We start from the raw sequence: 20,745 nt of genomic DNA, 5'->3' as shown, positions 1-20,745 counted from the left end.
GGCAGGGACAGAGCTGCCCCTGGTGCAGACACCTGTGACTCCAGTCTATTTGTGGAGACCTCCTGGGTACTCACTGCCCCAGGCAGGACTTGAACCTCTGACTATGTGAGTCACTTCTGCATAAATATGATAAGACCTTTTGGTTATGTGCCCAAAACAAGTTTCTGAAGTTTTAGGAGCAGAGGATTAATTCCCTACATCAACTATATAAAAGGCAGGGCACGTCCATTTTATTGATGAGCAAACCAAGGCACAAATGATGAAAAGGACTTTTTCCAGGGTCAAAGAACTAATTCATGGCAGAGTTGAGACTCTCCTGAAAAAAGAGCTGCATGTGGGGGGAATGATGTTTACCTGAGAAACTGCAGCTGCAAGGCAACGGGTACTTGGCGGGTAGAGGAAGGGGCAGCACATTGAGAAATAGGAGACTGGGGGGCCGCAGAGCCCCAGCTCTGGAGTCAGAACCAGCTTTGAACCTAGGTTCTGCCAAGTACTAGTTGCAAGTTGCTCTCTGTGCCTCATTTTATCTGATAAATGAAGAAAACAGTTGTACCTACTTCATTAAGCTGTTCTGGCCATCAGATGTCAGGATACATGTATTTAACTTGGTGTCCACTGTGTGGGAGTCATTAGATCAGGGGTGTTTCGGTGGTGGTGGTCATTCACAGCTCTAGTCATCCTGCACCTCTGCCTGGAGCCAGCCTGGGGAATGCTGGCCCCTTTGTGGAAGGTAGGTTCAGTTTTGGAAAGAAGATGACCATACTGATGAGGAGGTGGGTGTGTCTCCAAGCCAAGAAAGGCCCTTGGCCACTCATGGGAGCTGGGGAGCCAGGGTATCCAAGCCCGCAGAAGTCTATTCCTGTGGTTTACTTTGAGGGCCTGTGAAAAAAAGAAAGCAAAACTTGGTGTGAAGTTTCCAAACTGCTCTCAAGTGTGGCCAAGCCTAGATCTGTTTTCTGAGCCACACGAAGGCAGTTTCATCTCCCAGTCCTTCCAGGGGCAAAGCTTCTTGACAGTTGGAGCTGGAACCCATCCTGAGTGACTGCTGGGCAGAGCTTGTGCTTCCAGGGGGGATTCTGGTTCTGGCCCCTGCATCCCCCAATGCTGAGCCATGCCAAAAGGTGGAGACATCGGGTTGGGATAAGATCCAGATCAACAACTCTGATAAAGGTGAGTATTAGCCCCTCGGGTATTGAATAGGAAGGTGAGTCCTCACTCCTTGCCTATTCCCCAGCATAGGTCTCACAGTGATACTTTCTGTGATAATCACTTCATTTCACATTCTGCATGGCACTCAACAATATCTGAAGTTATCCTATGTATTTGTGTACTTGTCTAAGCATATCCCTGGTGGTTCAGTTGGTAAAGAATCCTCCTGCAGCGCAGGAGACTGCCTGTAGCACAGAAGACCAAGGTTCGATCCCTGGGTGTGGAAGATCCCTTGGAGAAGGAAATGACAATGCTTTCCAGTATTCTTACCAGGGAAACCCCATGGACAGAGGAGCCCGGTGGACTACAGTCCATGGGGTCGCAAAGAGTTGCACATGACTTAGTAACTAAACCACAACCTGAGTCCCCCACTAGAAAGTTAGTGCCATGAAAGCAGGACTCCTCCTGTCTTGTTAACCCTTACATCCTAGTGCTTAGGGTCATGGCAGGCAGTAGGAAGCTTTCAGCCTTGGTAGATCAGTGACTGAAGCTTCTGTTCTTTCCTTCCCATCCTCATCTATTCATCCTTCACTACTAGTCTAAATTTTACCTCTGAGGCCTATGTAACTTGTTCCTTTTTTGACTCCTCCTAGCACTTGATGTAATCTGATTAACTTTTCTACTCTGTTGTGCATTTGGGTTCTGCAGGTATTGTACTGACCACTGTAATCTCTTCGAGGACAAGGACTGGGCTTTACTCCTGGAGGTAGTTCCTGGTTTCCTCCCACAGTCCACATTGCATAGAGTGCTGCTTAGATCTTTGTTAATGCCTGTTACCTTGAATTCCACTTTGACTGCCTCCCACAGTATGGACAGGGAGTTTTCTTCTCCTCCAGTATCTTCAAGGTAGAGACACCGCCTTTAGCAGACTAGATTTCACATCCAGTGAATTTTCAAGCAGACAGGAGGTTGTTAACGCAAGAGATTGTTGAGTCAAGCTATTGCTTGAGCTCCTCTAAGTGTATATTCTCAGCAGAATCAGAGAACTTATGAAAGGATAAGTAGAGCACTGAGAAACTTGCAAAATTCCATGCTGTCAATGAAATGTGGTTTCTGGTCCCTGCTCACTTGCTCCTTTAAGCTGGCTTGAACAAATGTTCTGAGATTCTCTTTTTACTAGAATAATTCCACTAAAGAATAGTAAGTATTACATTCAAGAGACTTAGAGCCAGAAGGGATCTCAGAAATAATACAGCCTGACTCTCCTTATTAACAGATGAGGAATCTGAGGCTTCTGGAGGGGTTGTATCCAACATCACACAGAAATCAGGGGCAAATGTGTGATACACAGGCAGGCCTCCTGGGCAGTTTTCAACTCAAGTTTAGTCCCTTTTTCTCCACAGCGCTTTTGATGCTGTCACATAACATATTTCTTCCTCCACATTGCAGGTTTTAGTCTTTTTTGCAACCTGGCAGATGAAATGGGGACTTGCCTCCATGATCTGAGTTCAAGGACATCAGGAAATCTTGCTTATTTTCTTTCTGCCCCAGTCTCCCACCCTGGCTAGTCACTGCTGCCAGAATTGTGCCATAAGAGACAATTCTATTACTTCATGTCTGGACATAATCTGCCTTTAGGTCAAAGGTTCTACCTGAAATGCCTATGGGGGCTAAGAAGGTAATATGAATGGTGAGTTGGCACAGGTGGGACAGAGAGGCAACTGTGGCTCCTCTCCAACCAGAAGGGGCATATCTTCTGTGTTGCCAAAAGAAGCTAGAAACGAGGATATTTTTTCCCATTGGAACTCTTCTGAATTTTAAATAATGGCAACAACAGAAAAAAATCCAAGTACTACCTGGCCAAAAAATAAACAAACAAAAAGACCTCTCCAAGCTAGTCTTGATCTTTTACAGAGAAGCCATACATAGATTCTTTCTAATGAATGGAGTTTGGGAGAGGTCAGAGAAATGAAATATATCCTCAGGGAGCAGGTTTAGGTGGCATGTGCAGGACCTGTAGTAGGATGGGGAGAATGAGGCACCCAAGGTACAAAAAACACTGAAATTGCATGACCTGAAGAATGACTGTCACCTTTAATTTTGTACCCTGTGTACCTCACTTACCTCACCCTACCTCCAGCCCTGAGCATGACAGGGGTGGAGTGTAGGGGAGAGAGGGGATATGAGTCAGGGGAAATCATATCTATAGGTGAGGCTGAATGAAGACCCCAGGAAGTGAAAAAAGTGACAAGAAGGCCACTCAAGGCCAGTTTTGCAAGCTGTGTGATGCAGCTCTATTCCTCGGCTGTGGAGGGGGCTGGGTAGAGTGTGTCCTATGCTAACATCACCACTGTTTGCTTCCACGCTATTGCCAGACCTTCTGGAAGCCTTGACTCAGTCTTGCCCCAAGTGACCTCAGTGGAAAGTGTGAGAAAGCAAGAAGCAGCAGTTGTTTTTATCTCCAAATCAAGCAAAGAAAACAGTTGTGCACATTGCCGGGGTCTCAGGCCTCAGCCTTCTAACTCCCTGGGAGCCCCTGGAGCTGCTGGGGACCGTTCCTGGCAGGTAGGGAAGGGGCGTATCAGCTAACCCAGAGGCCCCAGGAGTTTGCATAGGCTCCCTGGAGGCAGGGCAGAACTGTTGCCCTTGAGGTGTCTTCCTGCTTAATTTTGAAGAAGGGGAGGCTGGACCTTTGCAGAACACAGACTCCCTGCCTCCTGAGTAGCGCCCAGCAGGAGTCTGGAGGAGCCAGACTCTGAGCAGCTCCTCCTGCTGCCTCTTTGAATTTCCAGCCACACGCCTGTGGTTTGGACCCAGCATTGAGGACAGCTGGATTTGTTTTGGTGTTCAAACCAGGGGGGAGGGACATGATTTTAACACTGAAAAAAAATAAATTGTTTTGGAGAGAGAGAGAGGGCTTCCAGCGGGAGCACTGGAAGGTTTCTAACCTCGCCTGCTCCCTACCAATGTCAGAGAATTAACGCCTGATGAGAGCCAGCAGTTAGCAACAGCCCTAGAGAAATGAATAAGCAATGTCATAGGAGTTGGATCAATTATTCCCAAGATGTTGGGAGAGTCCACGTAGCCTTTACAGTGGGAGTCTCTGGGACCCCCTTGTTTACCTGGATCTTTTCTGCTAAGAACTATTATTAGGAACTGTCTGTTCTTAGTAACTACAGGACGTGTCTGGGTCACCTAAGCCTCTGGAGGCTGCTTGAAGGGGTTCAGGGGGAGGAGGGCCTCGTGGGGATAGGAGAGATGTGACAGCTGCTGCAAATGCTGGATGCTGGAGAAGCTGTCAATAGGAAACAGAAAAAAATAGACTTCTCTGGGACCCCAGACTATATATATGGGATAAAGCAGACTTATCTTTCTGTTAATATAAGCAAAACAACAACAACAAAAACATTGTGATTTTTTTTTTTAATGAATCAGGGATGTCTGCCAATTGTTGTGTCTGATCTGTCACCTCCTCAGAGATTTCCATGAACTCCTCCCCCTCTCTTCCTCCACTACATTCGACCCTCCCTCAGTAATTCTGTGCCATCAATCTGCCTATTTCCCTCAAGTAACTTATCAGAGTTAATAAACATTGTACCTACTGCCTATTCACTTGTTTGATTTCTGTCTACCTGTCTGGGCAAAAAGCTTCATGAGAGCAGAAATCTTATGCCTCATTCATCCTTGCTTCCCTAGTGCCTAGCATGGGGCCTGGTGCATAGTAGGAACTCAGTAAACATTAGTTTTATCCAAGGCAATCTACAGACTCAATGCAATCCCTATCAAAATTACCAATGGCATTCTTCAAAAAACCAAGAAAAATAATTTTAAAATTTATATGGAAACATTAAAGACTCTAAATAGCCAAAACAACCTTGAAAAAGAAAGAACACAGCTGGAGGAATCATGCGGCCTGACTCTAGACTACACTAAAAAACTACAATAATCAAAACAGTATGGTACAGGCACAAAAACAGAAATATAGATCAATGAAACAAGATAGACAGCCCATAAATAAACCCACACACATATGGTCAATTAATTCATGATAAAGGAGGCAAGAATACACAATGGAGACAAAGTGGCATCTTCAATAAGTGATGCTGGGAAAACTGGGCAGCTACATGTAAAAGAATGGAATTAAAATAGTCTAACATCATGAAAAGTACATTAAAATAAACTAAAAATGGATTAAAAACCTAAATGTAAAACCTGAAACCACAAAACTCCTAGAAGAGAACATAGGCAGAACACTATTTGACATAAATCATAATAATATTTTTGGGGGGTTTGCCTCCTAAAGCAAAGGAAATAAATGCAAAAATAAACAAATAGGAACTAATTAAACTTAAAAGCTTTTCACAGCAAAGGGAACCAAGGACATAACAAAAAAAAATCTATTGAATGGGAGGAAATATTTCCAAATGATATGACTAATAAGGGGTTAATATTCAAAATATACAAGCAACTCATCCAATTCAACATTTAAAAAAATCAACACAATTAAAAAATGAGGAAAAGAATTGAATAGCCATTTTATCAAACAAGAAATATAGATGGCCAATAGGTACATGAAAAAATGCTCAACATTGTAAATCATCAGAGAAATGAAAATTAAAGCCATATGAAATATCACCTCACACTTGTCAAAATGACTATTAGCAAAAAGAACACAAAGAATAAATGTTAGAAAGGCTGTGGAGAGAAGGGACTGTTGGTGGGAATGTAAATTGGTGCCACCTCTGTGGAAAAGATTATGGATGGATGTTCCTCAGAGAATTGAAAATAGAATTATCATATGACCCAGCAACTCCACTTTTGGGTACATATCTGGAAAAAAAAAAACAAACCCACTAATTCGAAAAGATACATACACTCATATGTATACATATGATAATGCATAGAGCATTATTTACAATTGCCAATGGAAGCAACTTAAGGATCTACCAACAAATGAATGGATAGAGAAGATGTGGCATATTTATGTGTGTGTGTGTGTGTGTGTGTGTGTGTGTGTGTGTGTGTATAAAGTGGAATACTACTCAGCCATACAAAGAATGAAATTTTGCCATTTGCAACAACATGAATGGTCCTAGAAGAAAATTACACTAAGTGAAATAAGTCAGATATCACTTAAAAGTGGAACCTAAAAACTAGCGAATATAACAAAAATACTCACAGATATAGAGACCAAAGGAGTGGTTACTAGTAGGGAGATGGAAGGTGGGAGGGGCATGATAAGGTAAAGGGATTAAGAGGTACAAACTCTAATGCATAAAATAAATAAGGTGCAAGGATATATTGCACAACACATTTACAATAGATATAAATGGAGTATAATTTTTAAAAATTGTGAAATCACTGTTGTATACTTGAAATTTACATACATATATTTTGTACCACATGCCTCAATAAAAACCAGACCAAAACCCATTAGTTGATTGACTGAATGAAGGGTGAACAAACACTTCAGGAGGAAATGAATTCCCCACCACTGTTAAGATTTAGGCAGAGGTTGGGTGGTCAATAGCCAGGGATGCTAGAAAGTCCTCCTTCCTTTACTGGTTAGTCAGACTAGCTGCTGAGACAAACAGACCCAAACCATATAATGGTTCAAGCATCTAAATGAGTTCTTTTTGCTTTATGTCAAGTTTCAGTTGGACAGAACTTTTGATAGGTAGGCATAACCTCTTTTGGGGTTGGTTCAGGGACTCAGGGCTGTTCCATCTTGTGGATCCATCATCTTCAATACAGTAGTTCTCACCATATCTGCAGTTTCAGATTTCTATTGGCAACTATGGCCCCAAACTACATGGAAAATGCCAGAAGTAAACAATTTGTAAGTTTTAAATTGCATGCCATTCTGAGTAGTGTGATGAAACATGCTGCCTGGCTCTGTGCCGCCTGGGATGTGCATCCTCCCTCTGTCCAGTGTATCCTGCCTATTAGTCGCTTAGTAGCCATCTTGGTTCTAAGATTGACTATCACAGTATTGCAGTGCTTGTGTACATGTCACTCTTATTTTACTTACTAATGGTCCCAAAGTGCAAGAGCAGTAAGGCTGGCAATTTGGACATGGCAAAGTGAAGCCATAATACTTCCTTTAAGTGGAAAGGTGAAAGTTCTCTACTTAAAAAGGAAAGAAAAAAAATCACAAGCTGAGGTTGCTGTGGTTTATGCTAAAAATGAATCTTCTATCTGTGAAAATGTGAAGAAAGGAAAAGAAATTCATGCTAGTTTTGCTGTCACATCTCAAACTGCAAAAGTTATGGCCATGGTGTGTGATAAGTGCTTAGTTAAGATGAAAAATGCATTAAATTTATATGCTAAGAGCAAGGTTTGGGTCATGGCCCAGAAGAGAGAGGGGATGAATTGGGTTCATAAACCATCAGGCTGTGCTGTGCCTACCTGGGCAGAAGGTAGGCACAGATCTTTTCTCAGAGCCTCTCCAGTCCCAGGATTTGTGTTGAAAGGTTTAGGTTTCCTTTTTGTGACAGTTTAGCATGTAAGGAAAAAATCAGGCACTTGTCACCTCTCTTTCTTTAAATTTTAAAATCCTCTTCCTTTTGCTCCAGAGTTCCCCTAAGCATTTCTGGTGTGTCATCAGGGACAGTGAGGACATTTGTTTAGGCAACCATAAAAACGCCCAGTTCCAACAAGCCTGTCTAGGAATCCCAGCTTTATCACTCCCTAGGTATGTGGCATTGATCGCTGAGGAAGGCTTTCTTAGCTCTTCTTGCTATTCTTTGGAACTCTGCATTCAAATGGGAATATCTTTCCTTTTCTCCTTTGCTTTTCACTTCTCTTCTTTTCACAGCTATTTGTAAGGCCTCCTCAGACAACCATTTTGCCTTTTTGCATTTCTTTTCCATGGGGATGGTCTTGATCCCTGTCTCCTGTACAATGTCAAGAACCTCCATCCATAGTTCATCAGGCACTCTGTCTATCAGATCTAATCCCTTAAATCTATTTCTCACCTCCACTGTATAGTCATAAGGGATTTGATTTAGGTCATACCTGAATGGTCTAGTGGTTTTCCCTACTTTCTTCAATTTCAGTGTGAATTTGGCAATAAGGAGTTCATGATCTGAGCCACAGTCAGTTCCCAGTTTTGTTTTTGTTGACTGTATAGAGCTTCTCCATCTTTGGCTGCAAAGAATATAATCAATCTGATTTCGGTGTTGACCATCTGGTGATGTCCATATGTAGAGTCTTCTCTTGTGTTGTTGGAAGAGGGTGTTTGCTATGACCAGTGTGTTCTCTTGGCAAAACCCTATTAGCCTTTGCCCTGCTTCATTCTATACCCCAAGGCCAAATTTGCCTGTTGCTCAAGATGTTTCTTGACTTCCTACTTTTGCATTCCAGTCCCCTATAATGAAAAGGACATCTTTATTGGGTGTTAGTTCTAAAACGTCTTGTAGTTCTTCATAGAACTGTTCAGCTTCTTCAGCTTTACTGGTTGGGGCATAGACTTAGTTCCAAAGAAGAGCAAGGAGAGATAAGAAAGCCTTCCTCAGTGATCAATGCAAAGAAATAGAGGAAAACAATAGAATGGGAAAGACTAGAGATCTCTTCAAGAAAATTAGAGATACCAAGGGAACATTCCATGCAAAGATGGGTTCGATAAAGGACAGAAATGGTATGGACCTAACAGAAGAAGAAGGTATTAAGAAGAGGAGGCAAGAATACACAGAAGGACTATTCAAAAAAGATCTTCATGACCCAGATAATCAGGATGGTGGGAGCACTCACCTAGAGTCAGACATCCTGGAATGTGAAGTCAAGTGGGCCTTAGAATGCATCACTACGAATAAAGCTAGTGGAGGTGATGGAATTCCAGTTGAGCTATTTCAAATCCTGAAAGATGATGCTGTGAAGGTACTTCACTCAATATGCCAGCAAATTTGGAAAACTCAGCAGTGGCCATAGGACTGGAAAAGGTCAGTTTTCATTCCAATCCCAAAGAAAGGCAATCCCAAAGAACGCTCAAACTACTGCACAATTGCACTTGTCTCATATGCTAGTAAAGTAATGCTCAAAATTTTCCAAGCCAGGCTTCAACAATATGTGAACTGTGAACTTCCAGATGTTCAAGCTGGTTTTAGAAAAGGTAGAGGAACAAGAGATCAAATTGCTAACATCCGCTGGATCATCAAAAAAGCAAGAGAATTCCAGAAAAACATCTATTTCTGCTTTATTTACTATGCCAAAGCCTTTGACTGTGTGGATCACAATAAACTGTGGAAAATTCTGAAAAGATGGTCATACCAGACCACCTGATCTGTCTCTTGAGAAACCTATATGCAGGTCAGGAAGCAACAGTTGGAACTGGACATGAAACAACAGACTGGTTCCAAATAGGAAAAGGAGTATGTCAAGGCTGTATATTGTCACCCTGCTTATTTAACTTATACGCAGAGTACATCATGAGAAACGCTGGGCTGGAAGAAGCACAAGCTGGAATCAAGATTGCTGGGAGAAATATCAGTAAACTCAGATATGCAGATGACACCACCCTTATGGCAGAAAGTGAAGAGGAACTAAAAAGCCTCTTGATGAAAGTGAAAGAAGAGAGTGAAAAAGTTGGCTTAAAGCTCAACATTCAGAAAACTAAGATCATGGCATCTGGTCACATCACTTCATGGGGATGGGGAAATAGATGGGGAAAAACTGGAAACAGTGTCAGACTTTGTTTTTCTGGGCTCCAAAATCACTGCAGATGGTGATTGCAGCCATGAAATTAAAAGACGCTTACTCCTTGGAAGGAAAGTTATGACCAACCTAGAGAGCATATTAAAAAGCAGAGACATTACTTTGCTAACAAAGGTCTATCTAGTCAAGGCTATGGTTTTTCCAGTGGTCATGTATGGATATGAGAATTGGACTGTGAAGAAAGCTGAGTGCCGAAAAATTGATGCTTTTGAACTGTGGTGTTGGAGAAGACTCTTGAGAGTCCCTTGGACTGCAAGGAGATCCAACCAGCCCATCCTAAAGCAGATCAGTTCTGGGTGTTCATTGGAAGGACTGATGCTGAAGCTGAAACTCCAATACTTTGGCCACCTCATGCAAAGAGTTGACTCATTGGAAAAGACCCTGATGCTGGGAGGGATTGGGGCAGGAGGAGAAGCAGACAACAGAGGATGAGATGGCTGGATGGCATCACCGACTCAATGAACATGAGTTTGAGTAAACTCTGGGAGTTGGTGATGGACAGGGAGGCCTGGTGTGCTGCAATTCATGGGGTCACAAAGAGTCGGACACGGCTGAGCAACTGAACTGAGGTATGTGGCAATGGATAAGTGATTCAAATTCTCTGTCCCTCTAGTTTCTCCTCTGGAAAATAAGGACATTAACAATAATAACACCTATTTTGTAAGACTGGGAGTTTTAAAAGAACAGAGGTATATACGATTCATGGTGCCTTCACTCCAGATTGTTGCCCCAGTTGTTTTACTTTTATCATCTTTTTAAAGTTCTCACAGCAATTCTATGACATACAGACTACCGTTAGTCCCAGTTTTTTTAGAGGACAACACAGAATCATTGAGAAATAAAACAGTTTGCCTTAAGTCATGCAGCTAATAGATTGGGAATATGGACTTGAATGAAGTCATTCAATTCCAGAGTCTACAAGGTATGTAGAATTCGACAGCAATCATGATTACAAGGAGGATGGCTTTTTGTTGTTATTATTCACTCTGGAGCCAGTCCTAGCAAAACATTTCACAGTCTATAAAATGCCTTTATGGCTCTTAGCTAGATAGCTCTTCACAATGATTCTGAGGTATAATCACTATGTTAGTCCTTTTATAGGTGATAGAAATGAGCCTCAGAAGTCATGAGTTACTGGCCCGATGTCACACAACTAGAATCTGGTGGTGGTGGCTCTCAAACTCTGATTTTTAACAAAGACATTGCCTTGGTTAAATTCAAGTTAATATTTTTTAAGTACATAGAATGGTGCCTAGCACATAGTAAGCATGATATAAACGCTGGTTAAATGAATTAGTTAAATAAATATCGAACACCACTGATCTCCTCAACAAATATTTCTTTAGTACCTGCTACCATCTGGAAAGTGAGGAGGTTGTAGCTGTGAGCCTGGGTCTCTTGTCCCTATCTCCTACCCCACCCCACCCACCTTGTATCCAGTGCTCTTAGGCTGCTTCTTGGCTGGGCTAATCTATTTCTGTTCACCTTCTCCCCTTGCTCTGGCCTGCTCTTCCTGGAAGCTCCCTATGATCTGTGCTCCTCCCTACAATTAAAAAAAAAAAATCTGGATTCTCATTATTCCTGTTTTTCAGGACTCTGCTTGCTACTGTCCAACAGAATGGCCTTCTAGAAGGGTTGTTAACTAACACTGCAATCCTCATGGGTCACAGGGCCCTCTCACATAACTTTTTTATAGGGGGCTTCAGTTAACCCGAAGGAATGATTAGTAGTGGAATTTTAGGCCTCTGCATAGGCCAAGGGGGAGACATTTTTTAATGAGAGGGCCTGAAGTCACAGCATAACAAACTTGTTGAAGCCAGAGGGCCAGCTCTGCTCAGGGTTTCACATGAAGTCCATTCTGACGGGAAGATTGATGCAGCTTCTCTTTCACTCTGCCCTCTTTCATAAAAGTTCTTCCTTAAGCGGCTTCAGAAGATTCCTAACATTCCTTGTCAAATGGAGCCCCAAATGATTTCTAACTCATGTTTTTAATGGAACAGAACCAGAAATTCCTAAACAATGAGGAAATAGAATTGAGAAACATGTGTACACTTAGTCAACAAGTTTATTGAGTCTTTATCATATGTCAGGTAATGTTTTAGGTGCCGAGGAAGTGGGAACAAGCAAGTAAGCCATGGCTCACAAGAGCTTTGAGATGGCCTGTAAAACATGGTTCTGCCTTTTAAACTAGGTGATCTCCTAAAGCATCCTGAGCTTTGAGACCTATGATCACATGACACAACAACCTATGGTTTTGCTAGTTCAAAGAACTCCTTCCTTCTACAAGTAAAAACATCACGAAAATGGGGTGTGTCTGAGACTCCTGGTCATATTCTGTATCTCATCTTTATTCACCTTTAGTAATAGAACTTCTGATTTATAGCTGGGAGTTTGGCTATAGGGGAGAAAGACTGTACTGTCCATCTTCTTTTGCAGCAGAAGGTGGCCATGTGACTAAGTTCTGACCAATGAGATGTGAGCAGAAACACCCATGCAATTTCTTCTGGCCGTGCTCTTAAAGTGAAGGGATATGCTCCCTCCCATTTCCTCTTCTGACTGAGGCTGAGGATCTGGTGATGAGCTATCACAGGCCATGGGGATAGTGGAGCAACAAGATGGAAGAAGAGACGTAAATAGATTTTTTTGTTGTTTAAGCAACTAATATTTGGGAGTCTCTATCGTAACACCCAGGTAGCTCTGTCAATTAATGAAAGAGTGGAGTTAAATTTTTCCATTATGATTATTGATTTGCTTATGTTACTTCTTTGACTCTGTTCATATTTATGTCTTTTGAAGTTTTTTATTAGGCATTTACCTATTTATGATGCTTTTGAACTGTGGTGTTACAGAAGACTCTTGAGAGTCCCTTGGACTGCAAGGAGATCCAACCTGTCAATCCTAAAGGAAATCAGTCCTGAATATTCATTGGAAAGACTGATGCTGAAGCTGAAGCTCCAATATTTGGCCACCTGATGTGAAGAACTGACTCAGTGGAAAAGACCCTGATCCTGGGAAAGACTGAGGGCAGGAGAAGGGGATGACAGAGGATGAGATGGTTGGATGGCATCACTGATTTGATGGACATGAGTTTGAGCAAGCTCCAGGAGTTGGTGATGGACAGGAAAGCCTGGTGTGCTGCAGTCCATGGGGTCACAAAGAGTCAGATACGACTGAAAGACTGAACTATTTATGATTACGTGTATTTTTGATGAATTGACACTGTTATTTTGAAAGGCCCCTATTTATCTTTGGTATCACTCTTTTGTCTCACAATATGTTCAATTTTCATTTAATATAACCACTCCAGCCTTTTTATGCTTACTATGTGCTTGGTATAGTGATTTACCTCATGGATGTGCATAGGACATCCATCTACTTTCAATCTATACATGTCTTTATGTTTAAAGTGTGAGTTGCAGGCAGTATATAGTCTAGTTTTGATTTTACCTCCATTCTGATAATTTAGCTGGAGTATTTAGTCCATCATAGTTTTAAAAATAAAGTTGATATTTTAAAATAGTTTAAGAATTACAGAAGAATTGCAAATACAATTCAGAGAGTTTCCATAAACTACATATGTAGTTTCTCCATTAGTAACATCCTACATTAGTAGCTCACTACCTTTAATGTAATTATTGACTTGGCTAGATTTCGATCTACCATTTCAATATTTAATTTCTGCTTTCCTCTCTGTTTTCTATTCTTGTTTTCTTTTGAATTATTTTACATTTAGAATTCTCCATTTCTCTGTTGGATTTTTAGCTATATGTGTTTGCACTACATAGTGGCTACTCTAAAGAACTACAACATAAAACTTTCACTTTTCAATGTTTAATTAGAGTTAACACTGTGCCATGGCATATAAATTGCAGAATAGTTGCAATGATAGTTTTATTTACCTCCCTGTAATCTGTCATCTTTTCTGCTATAGTTATCGTGTGTAGTCTATCTACTTATGCTATGACAGTATTATAGTTTTTCCTTAAACTGTCACATGCAATTTAAAGAAATTAAGAGTAGAAAATAGCGTTAATATTTATTCAGAGATTTACCATTTCTCGAGCTCTTAATTCCTTCCTGAATTTGAATTTTCCTCTGGCATCATTTGCATTAAGCTTAATGAATTTTATCATTTCATGTAATACAGTGCTCTGGCAAAAAACTGTCCTAATTTTCTTTAACTTGAAAATTTCATTTTCATCTCCTTTTTTAAGATGTTAGGTACAGAATTTTGTCTATGGATATAACAATATAAATTGATTGCTTATTGCTTGCAGTGTTTTAAAGCATCTGTTTCCCTGTTTTCTAACCATCGTGATTTCTGATAAGAAGTTCATGGTCATTTGAATCATCGGTCCCTTGCATGTATGTGTGTATATATAATGTGATTTTTTTTTTCCAGCTTCCTTAAAGATTTTATATTTGTTTTCTAGCAACTTCACTATAACCTGTTAGGCATTTTCCACCTCTTCTGCTTGGATTTTGTTGAGTATTTTGAATCTATAAATTTATGTCTTTCAACAAAATTTAGAAAGCTTTCAGTCATTATTTCTTCACATTTTTTTATTCCATATTTTCCCACCTTTTCCTTCTGAGAATCTAGTTATACATATATTAGCTCTTTTGGTCTAACCCATAGTTTCCTGAGGCCATGGTCAGTTTTTTTTATCTTTTCTTTAGATGCATCATTTTTATTCCTCTGTTTTCAAGTTTACTAAATGCTTTTCTGTCAAGTTCATCCTGCTATTAAATTCATCCAATGACTTTAAAAAATTCAAATATTACATTTTTCAGTTCTAGAGTTTTTATTGTGTTTAAAAATATTTTCCATTTACCTGCTTACATTTCCTTGGAGAAGGCAATGGCACCCCACTCCAGTACTCTTGCCTTGAAAATCCTATGGATGGAGGAGCCTGGTGGGCTGCAGTCCATGGGGTTGCTAAGAGTTGGACATGACTGAGCGACTTCACTTTCACGCATTGGAGAAGGAAATGGCAACCCACTCCAGTGTTCTTGCCTGGAGAATCCCAGGGACAGGAGAGCCTGGTGGGCTGCCGTCTATGGGGTCACAGAGAGTCGGACACGACTGAAGCAGCTTAGCAGCAGCAGCTTACATTTCCTATTTTTAAAATTCATTATAAGTATTGATATATTTTTTCCTCATTTAAATGGTTATATTAGCTGCTTTATAGTCCATGTATAATTCCAACATCTAGGTTATCTTGGAGTTTAATCATGTTTAGAGAATGATACACATTTTCGTGTTTCTTTATTTGCTGAGGAATTTTTAACTAAATCCTAGATATTACAAATGCTACATATGCTGATGATTCTAGCTTCTCTTATATTCCCTGAAAGAGTGTAGATGCTTTTGTTTCACTGGAAATTAAATTGGTTAGACTAAAATTAGGCAAATTTTTGCTTGTGATGAGTGACAACTCAGATCTTGGTTCAGGTCTGGCTGCAAGATTCTATGTGTCTGCTTTACTCATGCATGGTGTATGAGTTAGCCAGACACTAGGGAAGAGCTTTTACATATAATTTGGGGCACCCCCTTTTCTGTTCCTCTCTTTTATGAGTTTATCTCTCTGTCAAGCAGCTGTGTTTACCTAGTCTCTTTCCTCTAGTTCTTCAGGTTAGAAAGATGGTGGGTTTTCTTTGGGGGTTTTAGCTTCTTCATGTTGTACTGCTACTTAGGTCTCATCTGAGGCTAAAGCTATAAAAACTGGAAACTCTGTACTAGCCTCTCTTTTCCAAGTTTTGATTTTCCTCCAAACAGGCCTCCTTTTGTTAATTTCCTGGAGCCTTCTGATAGTAGTTTTTAAATGTATTTTCCAAAGTTTATAGTTGTTTGAAGCATGGTCAGTCTGTTAGGAGTTTAATATGCCACATTGAAATGGAACACTGGAACTTTTTCCAGAGTATTAACTTTTTATACATATGTTTAAAACTACATGAAAGAATCTAAAATTCTGAACTTATATTATTGAATATCAACTTAACAGCATATTGTACAGATATAAAAATGACTTAAGATTAAGCAACAACTAAGAAACATATTTATGATTAAGTGAAATTTTCATTATGTAAAATCAGAGCTCTGCTTTGACTACAGCTTTGTAAGAATTTGTGAATATGTGTAAAAAAGAAATGGTAGGAAATAAATTAAATGTTTTATTTTTAATGTATTCTTTATTTTTTTAAAGTTATCTCTGTTGTCCTTGAAATAAATTTCAATGCAGTTAAAAATAAGTCAGAGAGAGAAATATTAGGTTCCAAACGTACACTGAATTTTGAACTGAGTATTGGAGGAAAACGAAGATGAAACAGATTCTGATTCTGGGCTGGACTAAGGCATCCAAGAGGAGGGTAGAGAAGCAGACCCCAGTCACATGCCGGAAACCATGTGCACCTTGGAGCTTGGAATGCACCCTCTTGCTTCTGAAACTCAAGTCCAGTGCCCTCATGGGAAATGTAACTTCCTGCTTTAAAAACAAGTATCTCAGAGCAACTTCAAAAGTCAGAGACTTTAAATGGGCCTTGCAAAGCACAGTGATAAGTTTAGGGCACTGAATCAGAAACATATGGATAAATTTTGCCTGAAACTACACAAAGACTTGAATACACAGAGGAAAACATTCCCAAGGGAACAAGCATATTTTAGTATTCCTTACCTAAATCCCAAACATTTGTTAGATGCTTTTGAATAATTTCTTTAAAAAACAAAACCAATCCCCCTCCCCCAAGCCCTTTTGAGTCTTAGAACTTGAAAAGCTGAAGTATTATGTCTATTCCATAGCTTGTCTCCAGCCACTCATTCTATATATCAAGGGATTTTCATGGTATAATACTGCTTCAGAGAGGCAAAAGGAAAAAGATCTGTGCCCTGCCATTTACCACCTTTGGGAACTAGAGTAGTTTATTTTAGTGGTATGGGCTTTAGCTTCCCCATCTAGAAAACAGGGTATTATATCTTCTATGCAGAGCTGTGAATGAGAGATAATATGCAATGTCTCTGAATAAAATGTCTGATCCATAGTTAACTCTTAATAAGTGCCTGGCAATTGTTATTACATTGCTAAATAAATTTGTCCATTCAACATAGGGTTTTAGTTATTCTCTAAACATACAGTAGTAATTTTTTCTAGTTAAACTACTATTTATTGTTTGCATTAATAGAAGGGAGAAGATAGAGTCTGAGCTAGGAAATTGATTAAATATGCAATTTTAAAGTCATCAGAACTGGGTTAAAATTTTGCATCTACTAGATATGGGCTCTATGACTAAGTTAAAGGATTTAACTTCTTTTATCTATAAAATGAAAACAATAGTACTTACCTCTTAGTGCTGTGAAGATAAAATAAGACAAGGGGTTAACGTCCAGAATTTACAAATAGCTCAGGTGGCTCAATATAAAGAAAAAAGAAACAAACAATCCAATCAAAAAATGAGTGGAAGATCTAAATAGACATTTCTTCAAAGACATACAGAAGGCCAAGAGGCACATGAAAATATGCTCAACATGGCTAATTATTAGAGAAATGCAAATCAAAACCACCAAGAGACATTACCCTGTACCAGTCAGAATGGCCATCATCAAAAAGTCTACAAACAATAAAGGCTGGAGAGGGTATGAGGAAAAGGGAACTCTCCCACAGTCTTGGTGGGAATGTAAATTCGTGCAGCCACTATGGAAAACAGTATGGATGTTCCCTTAAAAAACAAAAACAGAGCTCCCATATGATCCAGTAATTCCACTCCTGGGCATGTATCTGGAGAAAAACATGGTTCAAAAGGATACATGCATCCCAGTGTTCATTGCAGCACTATTCACAATAGCCAAGACATGTAACCAACCTACATATCCATTTACTAATGAATGGATAAAGAAGATGGATAAAGAAGATATGGTATGCATATATACACACATACATACAATGGAATATTACTCAGCCATTAAAAAGAATGAAGTAATGCCATTTATAACAACATGAATGGACCTGGAGATTATCACACTAAATGAAGTCAGTCAGAGAAAGACAAATATCATATGATATTGCTTACATGTGGAATCTAAAAAAAAAAAGGTACAAATGAACTTATTTACAAAACAGAAACAGACCCAAGACTTAGGAAAGGATGAATTTATGGTAACTGGGGGGAAGATGGGAAGGAGGGACAGATTGGTAGTTTAGGATTTATATATATATATATATATATATATATATATATATATACATATATATATATATACATTGCTATATTTAAAATTGATAACCAACAAGCACCTATTGTATAGCACAGAGAACTCTGCTCAATATTCTGTAATAACCTAAATGGGGAAAGAATTGGGGCAACTGGGCAGCCTTTAAAAAAAGATACATGTATATATATAACTGAATCACTTTGCTGTACACCTGAATCTAACACAACATTGTTAATCAACTATACACCATATAAAATAAAAATTAAAAAAAATCACAATTATGTAAACTGGCAGAGTACCTGGATGTAGCAATTGCTAGTAAAACAGTAACTGTCATTATTATCATCATCATCAATCTTCCATTAGATGGCAAATATTCTTTTCTCTCCTTTCTCCTCTCTGCCTTAAATATCCCATCTAGTTCTATATCAAATCACCATCTATACTACACATAAAATGCATAAATATACTACATTTTTGGGTTCTTTCATCCTTTTCTTTTTGGGTCAACTTAATGTTATTATTACAATATAATATTGTGATGATTATCAAAATCACAGACAACTAGCCAATCTGATCACAGGGACCACAGCCTTGTTTTAACTCAGTGAAACTAAGCCATGCTGTGTGGGGCCACCCAAGATGGATGGGTCATAGTGGAGAGGTCTGACAGAATGTGGTCCCCTGGAGAAAGGAATGGCAAACCACTTCAGTATTCTTGCCTTGAGAACCCCATGAACTGTATGAAAAGGCAAAAAGATAGGACACTGAAAGATGAACTCCCCAGGTCAGTAGGTGCCCAATATGCTACTGGTGATCAGTGGAGAAAAAACTCCAAAAGAATGAAGAGATGCAGCCGAAGCAAAAATAACAGCCAGTTGTGGATGGGACTGGTGATAGAAGCAAGGTTCGATGCTGTAAAAAGCAACATTGCATCAGGAACCTGGAATGTTAGGTCCATGAATCAAGGAAAATTGGAAGTGGTCAAACAGGAGATGGCAAGAGTGAACATTGACATTCTAGGAATCAGTGAACTAAGATGGACTGGAAGGGGTGAATTTAACTCAGATGACCATTATATCTACTACTGTGGGCAGGAATCCCTTAGAAGAAATGGAGTAGCCATCATGGTCAACAAAAGAGTCCAAAATGCAGTACTTGGATGCAATCTCAAAAATGACACAATGATCTCTGTTCATTTTCAAGGGAAACCATTCAATATCACGATAATCCAAGTCTATGCCCTGACCACTAATGCTTAAGAGGGTGAAGTTGAACAGTTCTACGAAGACCTACAAGACCTTCTAGAACTAAAACCCCCAAAAGATGTCATTTTCATTATAGGGGACTGGAATGCAAAAGTAGGAAGTCAAGTAACACCTGGAGTAACGGGCAAATTTGGCCTTGGAGTATAGAATGAAGCAGGGCAAAGGCTGATAGAGTTCTGCCAAGAGAACGCACTGGTCATAGCAAACACCCTCTTCCAACAACACAAGAGAAGACTCTACACATGGACATCACCAGATGGTCAACACTAAAATCAGATTGTTTATATTCTTTGCAGCCAAAGATGGAGAAGCTCTATACAGTCAGCAAAAACAAGACTGGGAGCTGACTGTGGCTCAGATCATGAACTCCTTATCACCAAATTCAGACTTAAATTGAAGAAAGTGGAGAAAACCACTAGACCATTCAGGGATGACCTAAATCAAATCCCTTATGACTATACAGTGGAAGTGAGAAACAGATTTAGAGGATTAGGTCTGACAGATAGAGTGCCTGAAGAACTATGGACATAGGTCTGTGACATTGTACAGGAGACAGGAATCAAGACCATCCCCAAGAAAAAGAAATGCAAAAAAGCAAAATGGCTGCCTGAGGAGGCCTTACAAATAGCTGTGAAATGAAGGGAAGTGAAAAGCAAAGGAGAAAAGGAAAGATATACCCATTTGAATGCAGAGTTCCAAAGAATAGCAAGGAGAGATAAGAAAGCTTTCCTCAGTGATCAATGCAAGGAAATGGAGGAGAACAATAGAATGGGAAAGACTAGAAATCTCTTCAAGAAAATTAGAGGTACCAAGGGAACATTCCATGCAAAGATGGACTCAATAAAGGACAGAAATGGTAGGGACATAACAGAAGCAGAAGATATTAAGAAGAGGTGGCAAGAAGACACAGAAGAACCGTACAAAAAAATCCTCACGACCCAGATAATCACAAATTATGTGATCACTCACCTAGAGCCAAACATCCTGGAATGTGAAGTCAAGTGGGCCTTTGGAAGCATCACTATGAACAAAGCTAGTGGAGGTGATGAAATTCCAGTTGAGTGATATCAAATCCTGAAAGATGATTCTGTAAAAGTGCTGCACTCAATATGCCAGCAAATTTGGAAAACTCAGCAGTGGCCATAGGACTGGAAAAGGTCAGTTTTCATTCCAATCCCAAAGAAAGGCAATGCCAAAGAATGCTCAAACTACCGCACAATTGCACCCATCTCACATGCTAGTAAAGTGATGCTTAATATTCTCCAAGCCAGGCTTCAGCAAAATATGAACTGTGAACTTCCAGATGTTCAAGTTCGTTTTAGAAAAGGCAGAGGAACCAGAGATCAAATTGCCAACATCTGCTGGATCATTGAAAAAGCGAGAATTCCCAAAAAACATCTATTTCTGCTT

General features: G+C 39.8%; 1 long non-coding RNA gene across 2 annotated transcripts in view; it reads right to left on the bottom strand.

The window, feature by feature from the left end:
* Positions 1-208: 208 nt before the first annotated feature.
* The window catches only part of LOC110143652 (uncharacterized), a 281,308-nt gene continuing 260,771 nt past the window's right edge, over positions 209-20,745 (bottom strand). For both annotated transcript variants that reach the window (XR_011485000.1, XR_002315641.2), the window contains one exon: positions 209-879. This is a non-coding gene — a long non-coding RNA (uncharacterized lncRNA). The remainder of the gene's footprint in view (positions 880-20,745) is intronic.

The sequence above is a fragment of the Odocoileus virginianus genome, chromosome 3 (genome assembly GCF_023699985.2).
Source record: "Odocoileus virginianus isolate 20LAN1187 ecotype Illinois chromosome 3, Ovbor_1.2, whole genome shotgun sequence".
Lineage (NCBI taxonomy): Eukaryota > Metazoa > Chordata > Mammalia > Artiodactyla > Cervidae > Odocoileus > Odocoileus virginianus.
The sequence above is the reverse complement of the archived record's forward strand: the minus strand, read 5'-3'. Positions and strand labels throughout refer to the sequence as shown.